Here is a 22238-nt window from a genome sequence, read left to right as displayed (position 1 = left end):
CTTCAACATACGTGTGCTATATGGTCTGAATCGATCTATAACTTGATGCAGCTCCCATATATTCCGAACTCCCGATTTTGCTTCTTAAGCCCCTGCGAGGCGCAATTCTTATCGGAATGGGCTGAAATATTACACAATGACTTCTACAATGTTCAGCATTCATTTATGATCCGAATCGGACTATAACTTGATATAGCTCCAATAGCATAACAGTTCTTATTCAATATTCTTTGTTTGCCTAAAAACAGATACCGCGCCCAGAACTCGACAAATGCGATCCATGGTGGAGGGTATATAAGAGCCCGGTCGAACTTTGCATGCTCTTACTTGCTTTTTATAAAGAATGTGGAGATCGCTTCTGTTACCCACTCGTACTTTATTTATCTTCTAGATCCTAAAATCCCCAACAAGATCCTATCGAACATTGGACGTTCCAATAATATTTTGCAAAGGGAAAAGAGGAGGTGAAAAAACGTTTTGTGTCTAAGAACACTCTAATAGTCAACATTTTTTTAAAACTTGCTCCAAAATTTTTTAACTTTATTTAACTCCATGATGAAAACTCACGTCCCATAGTACTAAGCTTCAAGTGACAAATAAATACATGTGTAATTCTGCGGAAAGGAGAACAGCACAAAAACTGTTTGAATATGAATTCAATGTTCACGTACATACATGGCTATAATTATGCGTTAATTTGCGTGGGCCCAATTCTTCAGAGACAGCGAAAATATTTATAAACATTCATCATAACTTTTCATGTGCTTACCTAAACAATCATTTGTCACAAAAGAAATTATTTTAGGGCAAAGAGCTTATAAAAATCAAAATAATTACGAAATTAGAAATATCTACCAAATTTAGGTTAAAATAATTGGGTTAACTTAGAAGTAAACAAAAGCAATTGAAATTTAAGAAAGGTTACATTACTGTGCAAGTGCAAAGGCGAGTCTAGAATTGGATGGTGAGTATAGGATACACGAGGTTAAAAAGGGTGATTTTTAAACGTAGCTTTTTTCTAAATATACTCAATTTAATATGCATCATGTATTTAAAATTTTTATTGGAATTCATAAAATGGAGGCCGTCGGGCCTGTGACGCCGAAGGCCGGAATTTAAATCCCGGCGTGAACATCTGAATAATTTTCAGCAGTTGTTATCCCCTTACTAGGTTTGGTTAAATTAGAGTGGCAGCCTGCCATTCCATTGTCCATTGTGATACCATAGGAACAGGAGAAGAAAGATGCCTTTTATTTCCTACCGTTGAACCATCCAGGGGCCAAATTACCGCATACACGAGTAAAATCGTTCAAAATCTCTATTGTGAATTATGAATTTCTTTAATGAACGAAGATTTTTGAAATTTAAGATCGCAAATGTTCAAATCGATTATAATTCGTAAAAATTTTTACATTACGAGGGTTGCCTTTTTTATTTTGGGATTAGAGAACAAAAACAAATATTCATCATCAGTCAATATTCTCCGTTAAAATCTATACACTTTTGCATGCGTTTGAACCAATTGTCGAAGCTCTTCTGCGACTCTGATTGAGGTATCTTCAAAACATGCATTCTGAACGCAACCAACCACTTCATCAGGTTCAGAAAACGTTCACCTCTCATTTTATTTTTAAGTTAAGTTGTTGGGTGCCAAGTCTAGACTATGCGGCGGATGACTCATAAAATCGAAGTTTTGAGTGCTCAAAAATCCAGTTGTTTGAACCGATGTGTGAGAGCTCGCATTGTCGTGGTGAAGAGTGTTCCGTTTACGACGGTTGGCTTTCTTGAGTTCTTGGAAGACAACTGGCAAACAAATGGTTGTGCACCACTCAGAACTCAACGCGAACAAATTTGTTTGACAGTCAAATGTTCATGCAATATTGAATGCATGCTGGTCCCACTAATGCCTAAGGTTATCTCAATCTCACAATAGGTCACATGGCGATCTTGCAATATCAGTATGCGCACAGCATCTATTGATTTTGAAACAACAACTGATTTTGGACGACTTTCACGATAATCGTCTTGGAATGAACTACGACCTCGGTTGAATTCACCATACCATCGACGATAAACACTGGTCCTTGATGGAGCCTCATCGCCACAAATTGAATTAAACTCATGGATGCACTGTGGTTGAGTTAATCCACATCAAAAGTTTCCAAAAATAATCGCACGAAAAAGTTCACGATTTATTTCCATACTTTGGGCGAGATGAATCTCTTAAGTTACTGTAAACAAAACAAATAGCGCTCGTATGTCAAAATGTTCTGAGTATGTATAACCCCAAAAATGTCAAACTTTACGACAGAGCTGTTAGTTGACAGATTGCAACACAAGAGTTGTCCAATCCCGTACTGTAAAAGGCAACCCTCGTAAAATTTCTATAAAAGTGGTATTACATCCATTTCGTATGAAGTTTCAATCGATACGAAAGCACACTCGATTACGTATGCGGTAATTCAGTCCCAGATGGCTTTAAAAAGTCCAACAACTTGCGAATGTTGACATCCGCTAGATCAGACAAGTTCTCAAACAAATGAGAACCTAAAGTGGGCCTTCTTCTGACTGCCAGTGCGGGACACACACACAGCAGATGTTCTATAGTCTCTTTCTCTTCTTCCTCGACGCCCTCACAGCTTCGGCAAAAATTGTTACCAACAACCTTCAGTCTGTCAGCATGTTTTCCGATCAGACCTGTCATGACGGACACACTGGCTGAGACGTCTGTTCTAGCCAGTGACATCAAAGCGGTACACCTCTTCAAGTCTAGATTAGGCCACATAGTTTTTGAATGTTGCTTTTGGAATTCAGAAATACGTTCTTCAGGGATTTAATGGCTGCCTGGCTCTCAGTCGTTAAGACATTATATTTTAGCCATTCCACCACTTTCTTAATAGCAAGAATATCCGCTTGATACGCACTGCAGTGGTCGGGTAACCTCTTCGATATGACCAATTCTAAATCATTAGAGTACACCCCAAAGCCCGCCCGTATGTTCTATTGTAGGTTGGAACCGTATAGAAGTCTATGTATTTTTTATTACCAGGGATATCGTAGTTCCAATCGGTTCTATCAGAAATAGTGGTACAGTACTTTTTGTCAAAAAGCGGCTCAGTTAGGGGGATTACACTGCCTGGAACCTTGGATATTGTATCAAGCATAACATAGTGTCCACATGACCAATCCGGGCAGTGGTCGCTGCAATTTGGATAGCCACAATGTCCTGAGGTATAAGATGTAGCACTGAATTCAGTGCATCAGATGGTGTCGTCCTCAGTGCGGATGTGATGCACAAACAAGCCATCCTTTGCATTCGGTTAAGTATTGAGTAGTAGGCGGACTTTTGAAGCGCCGTCCACCAGTCCACAACACCATATAGCATTATAGGTCTGACAACTGCAGTATATAACCAATGCATGACACGTAGTCTCAACCCCCAACTTTTGCCAATGGCTCTCTTGCAGGTGGATAGATCAAGAATGACCTTTCTTTCTCGAAAAAGAAAGTCTAAGTTAGGATTTCCGTGCTACTTACAGAATCCTTAATTGTTTTCCATGCCGCGTGCCCTACACATGCTATCACTTGCCACACATAAGTGAGCTCGTAATCCTATGTGTCACGTTATGATACCAATAGCTATCAGTGATAGCCTCGTCTTCTCACGATCTGGATCCCCCATTGGATATTCGCCATCCTACCGACCGTTTCACTGTTTCACATTGTTGCATGCGCATTCGGCTTTGGGTTAGCCAAGATTATTGACGCAGTCCTTTGGCCTTCACCGCCAAATCGTCTGCACTTACATTCCCCCTCACTCCATTATGGCCCGGTACCCAAACGATGCGGATTTTGCCATCCTCAGAGAAGGCTTTAATCTCCTTCTTACACTGCAAGAAGGTTCGTGATCTTACCGTCCTGGTTGTTATTGCCCTTATGGCAATTTTACTGTCGGTAAAGATGTTCACACTCGACATTCTCGCGTTAGTACCACACCACCTAACGCATTCCGTGATCGGTGCCTGGATTCTCAATGTAGACCCCCAGGCCCACTCTATTCTCTAGCTTTGACCCATCCATGTAAATAATTTGGTTTGGGGAATGGGAAATTCTAATTTGAGGCGTAGGTACTAGTTCAGCACTGCATAGCTCAGCGTAACCTCAAAAGGGTTGAAAAACATGATAAAATAATGAATTTCCCTAAGACGAAGTGCCACCGTTGTGTTTTTACTGTGCAATGTTTATACATTTTGAGCAGAATCCATTGTTTGGCCCTGGCCAAACTTTGCGCGTCATTATTTGTCCCCTTTCATATGGTTAGTCCATATTTGAAACGTCTTGTGGAATACATTTATCCTACATAAGGCATAGGCTTGAAAGAACTTCACAGCCATGATGGTCATATGTAAGAAATTGTATTGCATCATCGCCATTGTTGTCTCCATCGCCATTACTATCGGCGCCGCCCGTCATCGCTATGGCGAACATTTATGTAGAACGCACAACACAGTCGGCAGTTCCAAGCTATCGCCAATTTGCACGCTTACTAAGCAGCGCCGCCAACAACATAGGCGACCGGCTCTCCGAGGGAATGTTTGCTGAATGCGAAATGCTCATGCGATTATGGCGTTTCAATGTGTGCTCCATTTCTGTTCTCAACGTTCTTGTTGTTGCTGTTGTTTTTGTTCTTTTGCGCTTTTTAAGTTTTTGTTTTGCTTTTGTTCTGTTTTGCCACGGTAAAGAATTCATTTTAGGGTTCATTCATGTTGTGCTGATATCCGAATGCGTTGGCAGTCGGGCAACAGCAACAGCAACATCAGCAGCAGGCAGGTTGTTTACAGTTTTTGTTTCCATTTTTCTTTTGCTTGTGTGTGTTTCCTGTACTTCCCCCTCCCTGGTGGATGCCTGGTTTGTAATCAACAAAACTAATTCGGCAACATTTGACGACGACGCTTGGTGTTCTGCTCTTGTTTTTGTTCATAAATGTGCCGCCTGAGTTTTGAGGAGAACGCTTGCATGAACCCCCAGTTCATTTTATTGAGGGGGACTGCTTAAGTGAATCACAAGAATGCAGAAATAAACAAGGCAGTGAAGAGAGCCATAGATACAAATAAGTGTAGCAAGATACGCGATCAATGTTAAAGCATAATCGATATCACTTCTTGAGGTCAGTACTATGTTCGTAACTTACAATGGAAATCCCATGTTTTACACCATTACTTTTTTGAAGAACCACAAAATCTATTATCTAAAACAAGAAAAGACGGCAAAGTTTGGCCAAGCCGAATCCTGGGAATTTAAAATCATGGAATGGAAGCTTTATCAGGCTATAGACGGATTAGGTTAGGTTTGATTGAAAATGGGTGCCGACACTAATGCGTCCCATGTCACTATGGACATACACATTGGCGTAGCGAAGGGGTCCAGAGGGGGTGTTGGCCTTGTCACTTCAAGAAATCTGTAGCCCGCCCAGAATTTTTGTCAGTACATATATTTATGCCCCAAACCACTATTGTGGCACAGGGTATTATAACTTAGTGAATTTGTTTGTAACACCCAGAAGAAAGAGAGCTAGACCCACTGGTGAGTATACCGACCGACTTCGAATCATTTTCTGATTCGATTAAGCTATGTCCGTCTGTCTGTCCATGTTGATTTCTGTACAAAGTAAAGTTCGCAATTTTCATCCGATCGTCTTCATCTTTTTTTTTGGGTTAGAGACAAAGCCTATTGAAATTAGAAAAAATCGGTTCAGACATGAAAATAGCTCCCATATATATATTTGTCCGACTTTTGCTAAAATAGTATCGTCATTTGTGAACCGACTCTCGCGAAATTTGTCAGAAGGGAGTCTCTTATGAGTTTCATGAATTTCATAGAAATCAGTTCAGATACAGATATAGCTCCCATATATATCTATCGCCCGATTTCTAGAGCATTTGCACTACGCTTTCTTCTACGATTAAGCACAAAACGTGCGAATTTTAGTTAAAATCTGATCAGATTTTGTTATAGCTCTCGTATATACGTAAATTCGTCCGATTTGGACTAATATTACAATAAGGATTCACATAAAATTTGACACAAAGGATTCCCTTATGACTGCCGACATTGCTGTTGAATTTCATAGAAATCGGTTCATATTCAGATATACCACCTTTAATACCTCTATGTCGGTTCATGTCTGGTATTGTGTCTCCACCTAAGGGCAGGTGTCTGTTAGCCGCCAATGCCGATTAGAACTGATCATATCGAAAAAGTTACCTGACCACTACAGTGTGTGTCAAGAGGAGATCCTAGCAATGTCTTAACGACAACTGCCATAAATATCTTCTCAGGCAGCCATTAAATCCCTGAGAAACGTATTTCTGAACACGAAAACCGCCCTCGACTGTCGCAGATCTCTCAACGAGATGGCTGAACAGTTCAAAATGCACCTGTTCTGGGTGGCGGGAGAGATATCCCAGGAAATTGTAAAGCGGACGAGCTTGCGAGACTAGGAACTACCCCACATATTCCAAACCGGAATCTGTGGGTATGCCTTTAGTGACATATAAGCTAAGTTTTCAGTACCAGGCCCGAAGGACAACGAATGATAGTTGATAACAAAGAGGGGGCTGTGAGCATTCCAAAACTATGTGGCCGATTCTAAACTTGAAGAGGTCTACCGCTTTGCTGTCATTGGCTAGAACAGACGTCTCAGTCATTGTGTCCGCCATGTCAGGTCACTGTCTAATCGGAAATAATGCTGACAGACTGAAGGTTGCCAGTAACGACTTTTGCAGAAGCAGTGAGGACGTCGTGAAAGAAGAGACTTTAGATAGAGATGGGCGATGGGTAAATACCCAAAAGCTATCTACCAGGTAAATTGGGTAAATACAGGGGTATTTAGCCATTTATACCCAAAAGCTGGGTAATTATAATTTCGCAGATATTTTGGATGTAAAAATATTTTCCGAACAAGTTTTGATGATTTCGTATTTTTTTGTATATAAACCTGATCTTCTGATCTTATAAAATCGGATTTTAGCCGCCATATAGACCGATTCCCAGACTTGAGACAATAAATTGGTAATTTTTCATCTGATTTCGATGAAATTTGGCACATAAGATCTGGTAGACACCTACCCATTTCTGTGAAGAGTGGTTCAGATCACACTATATTGGATATAGCTGCCCTTAGGCCGATCGCTCGATCTCCCGACATATGGTATTGAGGCCACAAAAGATCAATTTTCTACCCGAATTCGATGAAATTTGGCGGCACATTGTGTTCTGGTAGACCCCTACCCATTCCTGTGAAATGTGGTTCCAATCGGATCATATTTGGATATAGCTGCCATATAGACCGATCTCCCGATATAGTGTAATGAGCATTTTTCATCCGATTTGGATGAACTTTAGCACAGCGAGTTCTGGTACCCCTCTTAACTCTTTTGTTGAATATCGTCCAGATCGGACCATATTTGAATATAGCTGCCATATAGACCGATCACCCGCTATGGAGTATTGATCTGATAAAAGTAGCATTTTTCGCCGATTTTGATGAAATTTGAAATAGTGGGCTTTGATATTCAACTAAAAGAAGGGTATTAAAACGCACTGTTTAAAATTTCATCAACATCGGCGAAAAATGCTCCTTTTATGAGATCAATACTCCATAGCGGGTGATCGGTCTATATGGCAGCTATATTCAAATATGGTCCGATCTGGACGATATTCAACAAAAGAATTAAGAGGGGTACCAGAACTCGCTGTGCAAAATTTCATCCAAATCGGTCCTTTTATAGGCTCATTACACTATATCCGGAGATCAGTCTATATGGCAGCTATATCCAAATATGGTCCGATTGGAACCACATGTGAAAGGAATGGTTAGGGGTCTACCAGAACACAATATGCCAAATTTCATCGAAAAAATCTCCTTTTATGAGCTCAATACTCCATATCGGGAGATCGGTCTATATGGCAGCTATATCCAAATATGGTATGAACTTGACGATATTCAACAAAAATGTTAAGAGGGGTACCATAACTCGCTGTGCAAAATTTCATCCAAATCGGATGGAAAGTGCTCCTTTTATAGGCTCATTACACTATATCCGGAGATCAGTCTATATGGCAGCTATATCTAAATATGGTCCGATTTGAACCACATTTGACAGGGATGGGCACCGAATTTGGCACAGAACACACTTTGCCAAATTTCATCGAATTCGGGTAATAAGTGGATCTTTTATGTCCTCAATACCATATATCGGGAAATCGGGCGGTCGGTCTAAGAGCAGCTATATCCAAATATAGTCCGATCTGAACCACACTTCACAAAAATGGGTAGGAGTCTACCAGAAATCACTGTGATATTTACCCGGTAGAAACCCATCTCTAACTATAAAGCATCTGCTGTGTGTGTGTCCCACACTGGCAGTCAGAAGAAATTCTCATTGCTTTGAGAACTTGTCTGATTTAGCGGAGTTGTTGGGATTTTTAAACGATCTACATGGTTCAACGGTAGGAACTAGAAGGCATCTTCCTTCTCCTGTTCCCACACGTCTATGTGAGTCTGATTGCAGAATGCCACTGAAATCTTGCCTAACACAGGTAGAATTTGGCTAGAGTTTAAACTATCTTAAATCAGGCTTGACCTTCATGTAGAGGCTATATGGCCTATATTTTCATTGCCCAGATTTCCAGTGTTGCAAGAATGTAAAGTATGCAGTGACATGAGATCGCCAAACCATTTGAGTGGTTACGTCACTACCCAACTGTCTTTAACTTGAAATTTTCTTTCCCTCGGACCATGGTCCCCATATAGTTTTCAATTAAAATTTATACCGATTCCATACTTTTAACTTATATTACTCGCTAGTAATAGCTAAGGTGTACATGGTATATAATTGAGGATCTGCAAATAAATCATTATGCTCGCTTCTCTATACCCTTTTGTGGGATATAATCAGCTTTCAATACATTGTTGTTTTTGTACAAGAATCTCCGCTTCCAATAAATCTGCTGCGCATGGGAATAGAAATGAAGTTTTCTTGTTTTCTTCTGTCTTCATTCATTCGATCGCAAAGTCAATTGCTTGTCTTGAGTATGAAAAAAAAACAGATCTAAGATATATCAGGCAAGCTCACCACATACATAGTACCTCTGAAATCATATCTGTCCGTCTGTTCGTCCGTCCGTCCGTCTGTCATTTGTGGTTACATTCTCAGCTCTGGGTTGTTGATGTTGTTTCTCAAGTGCCCTCCAAATTGCTAATGCTGCTGCGGTTGTTGTTGCTCTTCGATGGTGGTAGCGTTGCTGCCGCTGCTGCTGCTGCGCTTATTGCTGCGCCGACCATTGTGGTGGCGATTACTGTCATTTGGTGCTGCCGTTGCTTTTCTATGACTGCTTCATGCCATTGTTGCCCTATGACAAATACATTCTGCACGAAGTTAGAACTGGTACCACACTGCCATTCATATGCTGGTGTTCGCATTCGCATTCACTAGGCCAGAGATGTTGACGTATGGGGGGGAGCAGGGAGGCGGCGGATGGCACCGAGCAGCGTGTGCGTTGTAGTGCGTTAATATGTTGCCATTGTGCTTTTATGGATGTGTGCGGGTTATTGTGGGGCTAGCGGGGGTGCTGGCATACTTGTTGTTTTCTAACATTCACCTATACATACAAGCGTTGCGTTTTTTTCGTTACGTCTTGACGTGAATGAACTTTTCAAGGTGAAATTAAAAAAAAGCACAAAAATAAAGTAAATGTACATTCATACATTCGCATACAACAACACAGCTACAGCTACAGCTACATCATCGGGAATAGGAAAAACAACGACAACAACACATAGATGGCATCAGCAACAGCAACGGTCAGAATAGATGGCAAAAGACCATAATAACAATAATACCGGAGCGTATACTCAACAACATAACCTAACAGGGGAAATACCCCCAGCCAGCATGTACAAATGCTGCATGTCAATACCAAGCGACTACAGTGATAAGCCAAAATTAATTGCAATTTTGTTTGCTAAATTCCGGGAAGAAAGCTTTTGATAAGAGCTCAAATACATGTGTTAATTCTTTAGTAGGGTCTTGATTTTAGGCATGAACATACTAATAAATGCATTGCAGACTATAATGGCGTTAGTCGAAATTTAGGTACAGTTTTTTTTTTTGTCAAAATATTAGTTTTAACCCAGATGAACTAAGTGTTGCCATATGGCAAAGCAAAAGTACACTCTGCTTTCTATCTATAGAATTGTAATGGTTTGTCGTTATTATATTACACGTCTCGGAAAGGTGAGATGTGCGTCTTTCTAACAAGTGGTCGTTAGTTTCTGTTGTGCGATTGTTTCTCATATAAAATTGTTATGCACATATCGCCAAATCCTGGTAGAGACCAAAGAAAAAATATCGACAACTACCATATTTTCATCGACTTCCAAATTCACTTTCGACAGCCCCATACAATACTTCAAGCCATTTCTGTGTTTGTTATCACTGCAGAATTTATATTAATTTGTAGGAAAACGGTAGTTAACACACGTTCCTTCAAAACGTCCTTTCACACGAGGTTTTAGAAAGTGCTTAACTTGTGATCTCTTTTATATTCTGCTGGAGAAGATTTTTGGTAACGCGGGAGTAGAAAGAAAAGGCTAAAGTATGGCGAAGCCGACTATATAATACTCTACACCAAGGAGTCTACGTACTATTTCATACCCAACACCGAAGGATGGAGGCATATCTATTTTGTCATTCCGTTTGCAATACTTAATAACTTAATGAATTAGTTTGTAACACCCAAAAAGAAGAGAGATGGACCCATTGATAAGTATACCAATAGTCTCAGAATCACTTTCTGGTTCGATTTACCTATGTCTGTTTGTCTGTCCGTCCGTCTGTCTGTCCGGTTTTCCATGTTAATTTGTGTACGAAATACAGGTCGCAATTTTCATCCGATCGTCTTCAAATTTGGTATGGGCATGTTTTTCGGCCTACAGACGAAGCCTATTGAACTTAGAAAAAATCGGTTCAGATTTGGATATAGCTGCCATATATATGTTCGCCCGATTTGCAGTAATAATGCAATAAAATAGTCATTTAATAACCGATTCCCTGGAAATTTGGAAGGAAAGCTTTTCTTATAACTCTCGATATTACTGGTAAATTTCATATAAATCTGTTCAGATTTGGATATAGCTCCCATATATATGTTCGTCCGATTTCCAGTAATACAGCAGTAAAGTTGTCATTTTTTGACCGATTCTCTTGAAATTTGTTGGGAAGGTTTTATTCTGACTCTCAATGTTACTGGAGAATTTGACAAAAATCGGTTCTTGAATATAGCTCCCATATATATTTTCGTCCGATTTTGAGTAATACAGCAATAAAATGGTTATTTGTCAACCGATTCTCTCGAAATTTGGCAGGAAAGATTTTCTTATAACTCTCAATATTAATGGTGAATTTCATAGAAATCGGTTCAGATTTGAATATAGCTCCCATATATTTGTTCGTCCGATTTGCAGTAATACAGATGTAAAATGGTCATTTGTTAACCGATTCTCTCGAAATTCGACAGGAAGGATTTTCTTATGACTGTCGATATTACTGGTGAATTTCATAGAAATCTGTTCAGATATATATATATATATATATATATATATATATATATATATATATATATATATATATATATATATATATATATATATATATATATATATCGCCTGATTTTCACTCCTAGACGCACTGCAAGCGCACTGGTAATCTAAGCACGCTACCAACTCTGCTACCTAGGACAGTGAGTTAATTTGTGTACGAAATACAGGTCGCAATTTTCATCCGATCGTCTTCAAATTTGGTATGGGCATGTTTTTCGGCCTACAGACGAAGCCTATTGAACTTAGAAAAAATCGGTTCAGATTTGGATATAGCTGCCATATATATGTTCGCCCGATTTGCAGTAATAATGCAATAAAATAGTCATTTAATAACCGATTCCCTGGAAATTTGGAAGGAAAGCTTTTCTTATAACTCTCGATATTACTGGTAAATTTCATATAAATCTGTTCAGATTTGGATATAGCTCCCATATATATGTTCGTCCGATTTCCAGTAATACAGCAGTAAAGTTGTCATTTTTTGACCGATTCTCTTGAAATTTGTTGGGAAGGTTTTATTCTGACTCTCAATGTTACTGGAGAATTTGACAAAAATCGGTTCTTGAATATAGCTCCCATATATATTTTCGTCCGATTTTGAGTAATACAGCAATAAAATGGTTATTTGTCAACCGATTCTCTCGAAATTTGGCAGGAAAGATTTTCTTATAACTCTCAATATTAATGGTGAATTTCATAGAAATCGGTTCAGATTTGAATATAGCTCCCATATATTTGTTCGTCCGATTTGCAGTAATACAGATGTAAAATGGTCATTTGTTAACCGATTCTCTCGAAATTCGACAGGAAGGATTTTCTTATGACTGTCGATATTACTGGTGAATTTCATAGAAATCTGTTCAGATATATATATATATATATATATATATATATATATATATATATATATATATATATATATATATATATATATATATATATATATATATATATATATATATCGCCTGATTTTCACTCCTAGACGCACTGCAAGCGCACTGGTAATCTAAGCACGCTACCAACTCTGCTACCTAGGACAGTGAGTTGAGTTAAACCCTTCGATATCCTGCTTCGATTTGGCCCAGATCGGTCCAGATTTGGATATAGCTGCCATATAGACAGATCTTTCGATTTAAGATTTTCGGCCCGTAAAAGGCGTATTTACTGTCCGATTTTGCAGAAATTTGAGACAGTGAGTTGTGTTAGGCCCTACGATATCCTTCTTCAATTTGGCCCAGATCAGTCTAGATTTGGATATTGGCCGATCTCTCTATTTAAGGTCTTGGTACCATAAAAGGCGCAGTTATTATCCCATTTCCCTGAAATTTGACACAGTGACTTATGTTAGGCTTTTGGACATCCGTGTCGTATATGGACCAGATCGGTCGGTTTACATGTATACCCGAGGTATTGGGTATCCAAAGTTCGGCCCGGGCGAACCTAATACCTTTTTACTTGATGAAATATCGAATACAACATTGTGACACTTTCTGACGATAGCCTCAAAAGGCCATATCAGATGAAAGATATATATGGGAGCTATATCATAAGATTGCGTCGATACGAAAGGCTTCAGATTTACCAAATTGTTGACGGCAGTCCTCTGGCCTTCACTGCGAAATCGTCTGCTTTTTCATTCCCAGTTACTCCGCACCCAATCGATGCGGATCGTGTCATCCTCCAAGAAGACGTTACTCTCCTTCTTACACTCCAAGACTGTTCGTGACTTTACCATCCTGGTTGTTATTGCCCTTAATTCCAGTTTGCTGTCCGTAAAGATGTTCACACTAGAAATCCTCTCGTTAGCACCACACCACCCCACGCATTCCGAGATCGCCCGGATCTCCGCCTATAGGACCGTATTATGGTCAAGCAGTCTGAAATAGATCTCAGTCCTTGGGTTCTTATTGTAGACACCCAGGCCCACTCTGTTCTCTAGCTTTGATCTATCCGTGTAACCTGATCTTCTAGATGGCAATACTAGGGTTCCATCAATCCAAGACTGTGCCGCTGGCAGCACTGCCTCCAACTCGACCTCAAGTGTTGTGTCAGGTGTCCAATGGGAAACCTCTTCCATTCTTTCCAGGTTTCCTACCCCCGATTGTACTGCGATGGTAGGTTTGGTTAGGTTGGGTTTAAGTGGCAGTCTGCCATCAGACTCTCTTAGGCGTTTTCGTCCATTGTGATACCACAGGAACAGAAGAAGGAAGATGCCTTCTAGTTCCTACCGTTGAACCATCCAGACTTGCGAATGTTCGCATCCGCTAAATCAGACAGGTTCTCAAAGAAATGAGAACCTAAAGTGGGCTCCTTCTGACTGTTAGCGCGAGACACATACACAGAAGGTGTTCCATAGTCTCCTCTTCTTCGATTCTCACAGCTTCCGCAAAAGTCGTTGCTGGCAACCATCAGTCTGTCAGCATATTTTCCGACAGTGACCTGTCATGACGGACAGAATAACTGTGATGTCTGTTCTAGCCAATGACAGCAAAGCAGTAGACCTCTTCTAGTCTAGATGAGGCCACATGGTGTTGGAATGCTCACAGCCCCCTCTTTGTGACCATCTATCATTCGTTGCCCTTCGGGCCTGGTCCTGAAAACTTAGCTTACATGTCGCCAGAGGCACACCCACAGATTCCAGTTTCCCTGGAATTTTTAAGGTAGTTCCTAGTCTCACTCGCGAGCTAGTCCGCTCTACAATTCCCTTGGATATCTCTGTGGCTCGGCAACTGGAACATTTGAATTCTTAATTGTTCAGCCATCTCGTTGATAGATCTGCTACAGTTGAAGGTCGTCTTTGAGTTCAGAAATGCGTTCTCCAGTGATTTAATGGCTGCCTGGCTGTCGAATAACCCTCTCGTTGTGACCAAGTTTTTCAGAGTACACCCCAAGGCCCACCTGGTGATATAGTGTGGATCCATCCGTGTAGAAGTCTATGGAACTTCTATTACCAGGAATATCGTAGTACCAATCGGTTCTATCAGGAATAGTTGTACAGTACTTTTTTTCAAAAACCCGTTCAGGCGAGGTGTATTCCACATTACCTGGAACATCGGATATTGTATCAAGGATAACACAGTGTCCGTAGCCGCCACATGATAAATGAAAAAGCTCCCTTAACCTCATGGTAGTGGTCGCTGCAATTTGCGTAGCCACAATGTCCATAGTAATGAGGTTTAACATTAAATACAATTCGTCAGATGTTGTCATCCTCAGTGCGGTTGTGATGCACAATCAAGCCATCCTTTGGATCCGGTTAAGTATTGAGCAGTAGTGGACTTTTGAAGCGCCGTTCACCAGACCACAACACCATATAGCATTATAGGTCTGACAACTGCAGCATATACCCAATGCATGACACGCGGTCTTAACCCCCAACTTTAGCCAATGGCTCTCTTGCAAGTGTGTAGAGCAAGAGTTGCCTTTCTTGCCCTTTCCGAAATGTTGGATTTGAAGTTCAGTTTCCTGTCCAGCAAATCACCCAGGTATTTTGCGCTTTCCGTAAATGGAACATTCTCTCCATCCAAGGAGACAGGTTCCACTGTAGGCAACTTCTATCTCCTGCTGAAAAAAACTACTTCTGTCTTGCACGGATTTATACCTAGACCACTTTCAAGAGCCCACTTTGCTGTTGCACGTAGAGCTTCCTGAAGTATATCTCTTAGAGTACCGGGAATCTTTCCTCTAACCGCATTTGCCACGTCATTAGCATACCCGCCCACTTTTACGCCTTTTTCTTCCAGAGATAATAATATATTTTTAATGGCTATATTCCAAAGTAGGGGAGACAGTACACCTACTTGAGGTGTTCCTCTGTTAACCTAGATCTACAGATCGGAAGTCTGCCGCAATGCATCTTTTAGTAAGTAAGTTGTTAATAAACTTTCTTGCAGTAGTGTTGATGCCTAGAAACTCCATACATTATTGAAAATACCTTCAATGTCTAGAAATGCACCATTATATATTCTTTCACAGTGATAGAGCCCTCTATGTCGTGAAGGGCTGTTTCAGTGGACTTGCCCTTACTATGGGCTTGCTGTTGTTGAGACTGGCAATCTCCAGGGATCTTTGCCCTAAGATATGTTTCTATCAACCTTTCAAGAGTCTTCAGCATAAAGGATGACAGACTAATAGGGCGAAAATCATTCGCTTTCGTATAGTACGGTTGTCCTGCTTTTGGATTGAAATGATCTTTGTGTCCCTCCGTCCCTTTGTGTCCCTCCGACATTTGTGTCCCTCGACATGCTTATACAAGCAAAGCCAAGAAATCAGTCTGTCGGATACAGCTTGTAATACAATCAGTGATACATCATCAGGGCCTAGCGACTTAAAGGAGTCGGAACTTTTATCGCCCAAAGGTTTTTCGGCTCAGACACAATTTCCCCAATAACCTCCGACGAATGCATAACAGTTACAACCTCTTCTAGACCCACGTTTTTCGCTGGAGAATTTCCCGGGAAATGTGTGACAACGAGTTGTTCTAGTGTTTTCCCACTAGACATTGTCCTACATTCTCTGGCTCCTGAATATGTTTCTATCCTGAATATGTTTCTGAATAAGTTTCTAATGTTTCTATCAACCTCTCAAGAGTCTTCAGCATAAAGGATGAAAGACTAATAGGACGAAAATCTTTCGCATTGTCCATACATTGTCCGTTGGAGAATTTCCCGCGAAATCTGTATCAACGAGTAGTTCTAGTGTTTCCTTACTAGAATTTGTCCATGCATTCTAAGACTTTTGTATATATCCCACCGTAATAGCTCTCGAGGACAGAATCTTCCTTAGCCTAAAGGCCTCAGATGTATCCTCCAAGGAGTTGCAGAATTCCACCCAGTATTTGTTCTGAGCCTTTCTCAGCTCGCCCTTATATTTTCTTAGCTCAGTCTTATAGATGTCCCAATCGTGTGGTGCCCTTAAGGCTTTTGCTCTGTTGAAGAGTTTTTTGCAGTCCTTAAGACCAACCAGTTGTGGGCCCACCATGGCGGTTGCTGTTTGCCCCTTGGCTTGGCACTAGGACATGGTGACACAAGCGAGTCATTCAGGGCCTTCGTGACCATTATGTTTATATCCTGCGCAGTTGCCACTTCCTTTTCTGGCCGAGAAGGGATAATCGTGCAGAATGTGTGTCGAAATTTATCCCAATCCGTCTTTCTTCTGTTAAGCCGAGTAACCACTTCTGCAGTATTTTACCCAAGGTTGAAACTAATATACAGTTGGTCAGAGAAGTTGTGGTCATCTAACTTTTTCCAGTCGCATATTATTCCGCTTAGATCTTCCGATATAAAGGTAATATCTAGTACCTCCTGCCTGTTCTTGGTAATAAAGATCGGTTTATTCCCTTTATTACAAATCGTCAGGTTGCAATGATTATCCCTTTCGTTTATATCCGAACTTCCCCGAATCTGGTTATGTGCATTAGCATCACTTCCTACAATGAGTCTCTTTTTCCCTGCCGAAGCGGATTCAACCAGCAACTCATAGCTTGAAGATGACATCTCTGAATCGTGTGCCATATATAGGGAAGCCGACCAGTAATGAAATTTATTTTTTTAAGTCGGCTACTACTGAATCTTCAGTCCTGAGCGACGGAAGAAGAAATATACAGTCTCTGTATCTCCCATTCCCCGTACCCTTGGGTAGTTTAAATCCAGGAATTTTTAGTCCACGAACCATTCCTCCACACACCCATGGCTACTGCATAAGAATCATGTCAATTCTTCCAGGCATCAGAAATGCCTTTAGTGCCGTCGAAGCAGCCTTACAGTGGTGGAGATTTATCTGCAACAATTGAACCACAGTCAGGTTTCAGAACTTCCACCACTGTTGCGTTAGCCTCGTCTTCTGATTCCGCCATGAGTTCATCCTAACAAAATTCGTAAGTACTTGTCATGATTACCTAGCATCCTCACGCATCCAGGGGCAATTGAGAAAGCATTGGAGACACTGTTCCTCAGGAAATTGGACACTTGTAGTGGGGAGGATTTTTCCATAGATGCTTCATTAGCTGCTACTGTAGAAGTACCTTTTGAGTTCCGTCCTTCCCCTCTGACACACACCTTGAGCCCAATTCAACCAGAAGACCCACGCACATAGGGCTTGTCGAGTGCCTTTTCGATGCTTTCCCCTACTGTATTGACCTTGGTAGGGGTATTTCCTTTCCAATCCGCCAGACTTTAGAGATGTGGTCGAAAGTTCCTCGGACAAATTTTCAGCAATAACTGCTGAGCCGTCTTCTGATTACTCAACCCCACTTCTATAGACCTTCAGTTTCAACTTGTTGAATTCGTAGGATACAACTTCCTTTGACAGCCAGATTTTAGTACGCATATTGCAAGTCTCCGGTCGCGGTCGGCCTAGATTCCAGCCTGCATCGCAACAAACTGGAGGAGCCCCTGTCAATTCCGAAAATACATCGGAGTAAACAGACGGCAGTCCCTTGACTATCCCACTCCATTTGTTAATAGGTGTGCAGACTTATTATACCCTCTACCATAGGGTGGGGGTATACTAATTTCGTCATTCTGTTTGTAACACATCCGTCCTTCTGTCTGTCGAAAGCACGCTAACTTTCGAAGGAGTTAAGCTAGACGCTTGAAATTTTGCACAAATACTTGTTATTGGTGTAGGTCGGTTGGGATTGCAAATGGGCCAAATCGGTCCATGTTTTGATATAGCTGTCATATAAACCGATCTTGGGTCTTGACTTCTTGAGCCTCTAGAGGGCCACAATTCTCGTCCGTTTTTACTAAAATTTTGCACTTGGTGTTTTGGTATTACTTTCAAAAACTGTGCTAAATCGGTTCATAACCTGATATAGCTGCCATATAAACCCATCTTGGGTCTTGACTTCTTGAGCTTTCAGAGGGTGCCATTCTTATCCGATTTGGCTGTAATACTGCACGTGGTGTTTTGGTATCAGTTCCAACCACTGTGCCAAGTACGGTTTAAATCGGATAATAACCTGATATAGCTGCCATATAAACCGATCTTGGGTTTTGACTTCTTGAGTCTCTAGAGGGCGCAATTCTCGTCCGATTTGGCTGAAATTTTGCATGGGGTGTTTTGCTATGACTTTCAACAACTGCGCTAAGTATGATGCAAATCAATACATAACCGGATATAGCTGCCATATAAACCCATCTGGGATCTTGACTTCTTGAGCCTCTAGAGGGCGCAATTCTTATCCGATTTGGCTGAATTTTTGAACATCGGCTTCAAAATCCATGACCCATGACCTTCAACATACATGTTAAATATGGTCTGAATCGATCTATAGCTTCTGCAATGTTTAGCCTTCAATTCATTAATGGTCCGAATCGGCCTACAACTTGTTCTTCCCTCTTGTCGACAACTACCATCACCAAGCTGTCCTTAGCGACATTATCAATGGTTCATGAACCCGTATAACTATTTTTCGCCTTAGTTCCTTTGGACATGGGATGCCTTCTAAGTGACCACAGCTTTTTTTTGGCTGGCTGCGGTGCCGTTTCCGTTTCTAGACGTATAACCTTTAATGGAGCCTGTGCAGCGAATCTCCCAATTAAGGGAGTCTTCTCTCCTTATAGGTGGGAGTCTTAGGATCATTCGTACTAAGCCTCTCAATTAGCCTTAGAACGATAGGCCTTTTTTATTCCAATCTCTTATCGGTTCGCCAGAGAAGGCCGATGGCCTAGGCAAGTTATAGACATGCAAAGATAGAATAGTTTAGGCCTTGTCCTTAAGACTCGAAGCAGGTGACTTCGTCAATAGCCCCTGCCGATTAGCCGTATGTCGGCTGGCCGTATATCGGGTAGTGGAGCCTGGGGCAGCCGCTCCACCAGTCGAGGCCCCAGCACTAAACAACATGCTAAGGCCTGATGCCACCATCATCATTTGGTCGTTGGAGTCCATTCTAAGCCTACTTCCGGTTTCTATATATGTCGTTCCGCTGGAAACAGATCATCAACCGCCTAATGGTTAATACTATCGTAGCTATCCTTGCCCTAACATTTTTTCCGGAAATAACTACCAATTACGAGTTATAGAATGTTCTTACGGGGCCAGATATCAAAACGTCCGCTCCACTCAACGGTTCAAACAAGGATGGTAACTTTAGCTTAAAATATTGTGAAACTTTCATCTACGCTAGAGTTTATATAAAAATGCCTTTCGAAAATGTCGGCTGGAGAATGGCAAAGCCTTTTGATCCAGAATGGCTTTTATGCTTCGTATTTAGCACAAAATTTACTCATATCCAAAATACACTTTGGTTTTTTTTTTAATTAAAAACATCAACGCAAAATAAAAATGATGCCATTTAAGTTGTAAATATAATGCCTCATAAAATAACATCACCTACATTTGAATGTCATTGCGGTAGTCGTCTAGAAAAACAAAATATGTAGTGCTATTTTTGTTTTCACAAATGAAAACTATCGAAATATTTCATGAAAATGTTATTGGGCCTCTCATTACACTCCCAGTTGAGACGATATACAATATGTCAGTCAGTCCAATACTGTTGTTGGTCCGCCAGATCTTTCATCCGCGAACAGTCATCATCGCCCATAAACACAAATTAACAATTTTATTGCTTTTTTCCCAAGTATTGTTGTAGAATGTTATAAAGAAAAGCGCATGCAAAACGTTTTCCAAAACAAAATCACAAAATCGGCAGAAAACTGTGTCAACACATAATTTATGTAGCACATTAAATGTTTTATGATTTAGCAAAAAAAAAAAAAAAAACAACAAATTTTAATGTTTTGGCCCAGATATGCATGTTTTTTCGCTCATTTGCCAAAGAAACTACTTAATATAAGGCAAATAAGTCGGAACGAACAATAAACGCCTTAAAACATGAACAGATTTTTCGCCAAATCTTGACTTATCACATAAAGTCAATTGATTGCAAATTTTCCCATAAACATTCCATCAAGGAACAGGGGAAACTTCTATCAATGAGAGCTGTCCCATTCAAGTTTAAATCTTAATGAAAACGGACCTGCTTTATAAAGCCGAGTTGGAACTAGAGCTGGTAAGCTATCCTTAATCGCAAAGTTCGTAATTTTCGATATTTCTAATAATAAATATCGATAGTATCGATACCATCGTTAATTTCCAATTACCTATATTTTCAACGAAAATGAGAAGTAAAAATCCGGGATTCGTCTTATCCAGAAGCAATATCAATGCACAGATCGATAAAGAAAAACCAAATTTAATAAGGTCATCTGAAAGACATGGGAGAAATCATTCTACAAAATGTTACTAATCGAATGAAAATTGCGCCCTCTATTGGCGCAGTGTATCATAAAGGCACAAAATTTAACTTTACCGATAGGTTAGGTTAAGGTGGCAGTCTGCCATCAGACTCATTTAGACGTTTTCGTCCATTGTGATACCACAGGAACAGGAGAAGGAAGATGCCTTCTAGTTCCTACCTCCAGATCGCTTTACAATGCCCAATAACTTGCGAATGTTCAAATGCAAATTTTGCCCATGAACATTCCACTAAGGAACAGGGGGCAAATTTCTCACATATCAATGAGTGCAGTTCGATTCAAGTTTGAGCTCAATGATAAGGGTCCTCTTTTTAATAGCCGAGTCAGAACGGCATGCCGCAGTGCGACTCCTCTTTGGAGAGAAGTTTTACATGGCATAGTACCTCACAAATGTTGCCAGCATTAGGAGGGGGAAAATCACTGCTGAAAATTTTTTCCGATAGTCTCGCCAGAATTCGAACACAGGCGTTCAACGTCATCGGCGGATATGCTAGCCTCTGCCCGTGTTGGGGGTTTATAAGGTTGGGGAGGCTCGTAGATACCTTGGACCAAATTATTATAACAGATGTGTACTAAACTTCCCACAACACTTCATTTGATACCCATATTGTCCCAATCGGTAAAAATATCTTGTTGAGGGGTTCTTGGTCCACTTTGAAATACCTTTCATTTGATATCCATATTGTCCCAGTTGGTAAATATGCCCTACTAGGGGTTTGTTGGTGGGGAGGCCCCTCAGTCACCAAGGAATAATTTGGTATGTCACATTTGTACTCTACTTTTAAATACCATTCATTTGATACCCATATTGCCCAAAGCGGTGAAAGTGTCCTGTTGGGGGGGGGGGGGGGGGTTTTGGGTGGAAGACCCCCCGAACACTTAAGGTGAAATTCGTACTCTACTTATAGATACATTTCCTTTGATACCCATATTGTCCCATTGGGATGGGGCGTCCCCCCAGATTATTTGATCCCAAAAATTTTATATCAATTTCGTGTTTTTGGGATGCAGCCCTTAGAGCTGAGATGTTATAGGTTAGGTTAGGTTAGATTTAAGTGGCAGTCTGCCATCACACTCATTTAGACGTTTTCGTCCATTGTGATACCATAGGAACAGAAGAAGGAAGATGCCTTCCAGTTTCTTACGTTGAACCATCCATATCGCTTTAAAAAGCCCAATAACTTGTGAATGTTCACATCCGCTAGATCAGATAGGTTCTCAAGGAAATGAGAACCTAAAGTAGAACTCCTTCTGACTGCCAGTGCGCGACACACATACAGAAGGTGTTCTATAGTCTCTTCTTCTTCGGTGTT

This window comes from Stomoxys calcitrans, chromosome 3, assembly GCF_963082655.1.
Source record: "Stomoxys calcitrans chromosome 3, idStoCalc2.1, whole genome shotgun sequence".
Lineage (NCBI taxonomy): Eukaryota > Metazoa > Arthropoda > Insecta > Diptera > Muscidae > Stomoxys > Stomoxys calcitrans.
Note: the sequence above shows the minus strand (reverse complement) of the source record.